Source organism: Vigna angularis, chromosome 7 (genome assembly GCF_016808095.1).
Source record: "Vigna angularis cultivar LongXiaoDou No.4 chromosome 7, ASM1680809v1, whole genome shotgun sequence".
NCBI lineage: Eukaryota > Viridiplantae > Streptophyta > Magnoliopsida > Fabales > Fabaceae > Vigna > Vigna angularis.
This window is the reverse complement of record NC_068976.1, coordinates 28058281-28062581: the sequence shown is the minus strand read 5'-3', so window position 1 is coordinate 28062581 and position 4301 is coordinate 28058281. Positions and strand designations below refer to the sequence as shown.

The window sequence follows — 4301 nt, the reverse complement described above, 5'->3', positions numbered from 1 at the left end:
CCCACCCTATTTCTTTGGCACACCTAGGAGGTGAAGAAAGTCTTCATGGGGACACAAACATCACAAATCTGGATGGAAGGCAGACCAAGAAAACCGTGAAAGCTGGAAGTTCACGGGTTTTCAATTGGAGATAAAACAAAACAAACAACTTGGTTAAAATGAAGGAGGATTTTGGCTATAAATGGAGGTCTCGGTAGTGGGAGTAGGGCAGACGACCTTGAGGCCTGGAAGAGGCTTTCGGTTCTTCTCTTCTTTAATCGACTTAGTAGCATATGACTTGGTTTATTGAGCTTAAAATATTACTTCAGATGGAAGTTATAGTTGTTTCAAAATCGTATAATTTTTTAAGCATCAAACTTACTTTCAGTTGAAGCCCCTATAACAACAATCCAAGAAAATTAATTTAAGAAACATAATCACCTGTGACCGACAAGAATCATTGCTCCCACTTGCTGCATAACGTAATAATCGTTGCTTTAGACCATATTCATTTATTAAGCTGAAAACATAATGGCTGATATCGCAGGGTAAATGATTTACAACTTCATAGTTAATCATAAAAAGAATAACAATATAGATTAAAACATGAAATGCATAAACTATAAAAAAGTAATAACCTTTCCCACATGCCATCAAATTCTTTTGTAGGAAGAATCCATTCATTGAAACTGGAAGACTGGCCATCAGAGCTTATATCCTCACATGAACCTTCCTCGCTAAGCTGACAAAGAGAACTCCTCTATTCAAGCATCCTGCTAAATCAAGAACAGAAATAATCACAATTTGGAATAAAACAAAAACAGAAACTTTAATTTCTAATTTGGGAAAGAAGGGAAAGGGGTTACCTTCAAAGCCTGAACAAACATCTTCAATTTTATCGGTCGCGCTCACCGGACAGTTGTAGAGGCGAGGTCGTTGATACCACCGTTGCAGTGGCCGGAGAGCGTGGTAAGATGGACAAAGCCGTTTGCGTCAAAAATGGCGAGGGAGCCAGCGTCGTCGGCAGAGATGAGGTTGCGGGGGAAGTGAAGATTGGGAGGGGCGTAGAAGGAGAGGGCGGTGACAAAGGTAGAGTGTTGGTGGAGGGAACCGAGGGAGGAGGCGACAGAGAGGTGGTAGAGGGGGATATCGTCTTCGCCGCCGAAAGCGACGATTGAGCCTAAGACGGCGACGATTTTGATAGAGGAGAGGTGGGAAGGGTAGCAGAAAAGAGGGGTTAGGGATTGAGATTGGGGCTTTAGGGTGAGACCTAGATGAATTTATCGTACGAACCTGCAACCAAACTCATTCACATTTTATATACGACTTTTATATACGGATTTGTCGTATGTAAAAATCCGTATATAATATCTGTATGTAATTTATTTTTCAAAATCCGTATATAATATCCATATATAATATATATATTATATACGGATTATAATCCGTATATAATAATCCGTATGTAATAATCATATTTCTTGTAGTGAATTATCTATTCAAGTCCGACCACAAGTTTTAATCCTTTGACGATCCATTCATGCTCTTAAAAAAACAAATAAGTTTACTATTTCCCCCAAATTGTAGAACACACATTTTTTTAATTCCTAGAGAATCATTACATTGCAACTTCCATTAATTCAAATTAACAAAACCTCAATTCCGACAATCTCTTTTCATTCTCTTCCGTCAATCTCAATCTTTGCCACCACCATCAAGCCAAGGAGCCCAACTTTCGTGCCCTTTACCTTTTCTAAACATGAATTAAGGTTTCTCCACACTCTGAATTCCACTTCACAATTCCTTCATAATGAGATGATAGAGGTCGAAAGGTTGAGAGAGTGAGGGAGGAAGGAGATTGACCATGGAGGGTATGGGATGAGGAAGAGCCACATGGAAGGTAGAGGAGGGAAAGAGAAGGGTACACATGGACACACACACTTGCATGACAATACCATTTGCTACATAAAAAAGTTTAACATTGTTAGCTGAGCAGTAATGCATTCATACCTTTCTTAAGTAGAAGGACCAAACATGATTAGGAATGACGAAAAAATTAATTTATAAACGGATCGTGTGCGGGTATCATACTACTTTTACGTATTCGTTAATAGCAAAAAATTAAAATTAAAATTTAATTTATATTTTATTAAGTTAAATTTAATTAAAATTAAAATTAATTTATATTTTACTGGGTTAAATTTAATTAGAATAAATTTTAATTTATATTATATATTTAATAAGTTTTTTGTATTTTGTTTAGATTTTATTTTAAAAATTTATAAAATATCTCTTTAAATATTTGTGGGTACCCATGAATATTCGCGTGCTTTAAAATATTCATGAGCTTTTTTAAATGGATATCCAAGAATAACGGGACGGGTAACAAATAAACTTTTTTATTGTAAGTAAATATTATTCGTGTTCAACCTAACCTAACACATTATCATTCCTAAACATAATCAAACTTTAAAATGTGAATGAATTTCAAAATCTTGTTATACTTTAAGGATAAAAAACATAATTAACCCTAAATACATAAGTGAATAATAAATTAATATATATAAATGATAATATTAGATTCAACAATAAATTATATATATTTTTTGAAAAACTGATTTTAATGTCATATATATATATATATATTGATAAAACTTCATAGTACTAAAGGAGGCTTTGACCACTACAAAATATATAAAAAAGTTTTTTTGGTTTTAGTATTTTTGTATATGTGATATATTCTCAAAAAATTTTACATATTTGTTTGACATCTTTAAAATATTTATTAAAGATTCGTTATTAATGTCATTGTAAATACTAACCATTAATTCGATTAAAGACTTATATTAATAACGAAGCTAAGAATCAATAATAAATCAGAGTTCAATGGAACTTAAATAGTTACTCATGTCAAAATGTGCAAAAACTTTTTATTAGCTTATGATTAGAAGATGTCTTAGTCTACTGAACTTAAACTATCAATGAAACAAGACAATCTATATTATATCATATATTTCTTTAATTAATACACAAATTCAACCATGTAATTACAAGCTTGTCAACTTCAATATGCAAATCATTAGAACTACATTTCATAATATCTTACATTACTTAAATAGATTAAACCAATGATGCTTAACATTGTCATATGTCAATAATGACATGTGGAAGGGAGGGACAAATGTCTCAAATAAAAGAGATTGAACATTTTATATTTTATAGAACTTTCCAAACCGCATCTCATCTCATTTTCTCAGAATCTGTATCTCTCTAAAACTCAAGTCTCTTCTTTTCTTCTCCTTCTCTCTAGAAATTCTTCATCTCATTTCATCTTTTCAATCATCATACCACACTTAATCACCCCTGGTATCAAGAACTTCAATTTTTACCAATCAAAGTCTTATTTAGAACAGGTAAGTCTCAATCTCTAGGGTTCTTGTAGGATTCTGAAACTTTCTGACACATACAAGTCACATTTATGGTTGCATGTGTTCATCAACTTCTTCTTCTTAATTCTGATCATTTTTCTAGTATTTTGGGTTGGTCCGTTATCGAAAATCGGTGAACTGTAGGTTCTTGAAATTTTATGGTGTTAAGAGAAAATTTCTGAAGTGGTAGAGCTGTTCAGTCCGGTTAAGAGGTAAGGGAAGCTATATAATTTAATTACTTAGTTTTGATGTATGAAAATGTTGTTTGATGATGTTGTATGTATCTGAAATTGAATGATTTGGTGTTCGCTGCTGTTGGTGTGGAATATTGATGCTGTATTCATGATGATTGTGTTTCTGCATGATTATGGTTCAGTGGCCGAGTGAAATTGGAAGGAAGTGTGGTAGTGAAAATGGGGGAAATGTGTTCGATTTGAGTTTGGTCTGCATAAGACATCTAATTCTCGGTTATTGAGTTCATGATTCTGCAGAATTGAATCTCAAATCTGTGATGAAACTCTCTTAATGATGTTAGAAAGGTTTAAACAATCTTAATCAAGTGTAAATGAAGTATTGGATATATGTTTGGAGGATTAGAAGTTGGAAGATTGTAGTGAAATTGGTAAGGATTGGTGTTGATCATAATTCTGCAGTTGATCATAATTTTGCAGTTATTCTGCAGAATTATGTAGTTCGCTGAGGGTCTTTAATTGACCGTTCGACTTCTCTCTGGTACTCGGTCTTAACTGAGTTCTACTTTTGTGGATTCTTAGTTAATGATCGATCGGTCTTGTGTTGATATTCAAGTGAATATAACAGTCGGTCCAGACATAATATTTTATTGTAAACAACGTTCGGTCTATCATAGGCTTTAACTGTTATTGACCGCTCGAT

General features: G+C 33.3%; 1 long non-coding RNA gene across 1 annotated transcript; it reads right to left on the bottom strand.

The window, feature by feature from the left end:
• Positions 1-279: 279 nt before the first annotated feature.
• Positions 280-999, bottom strand: LOC128197673 (uncharacterized). The gene is made up of 3 exons (XR_008250295.1): positions 846-999; positions 709-752; positions 280-452 (listed from the first exon to the last, which is right to left on the bottom strand). It is a non-coding gene; the product is annotated as an uncharacterized LOC128197673 (long non-coding RNA).
• Between the last annotated feature and the right edge of the window lie 3302 nt (positions 1000-4301).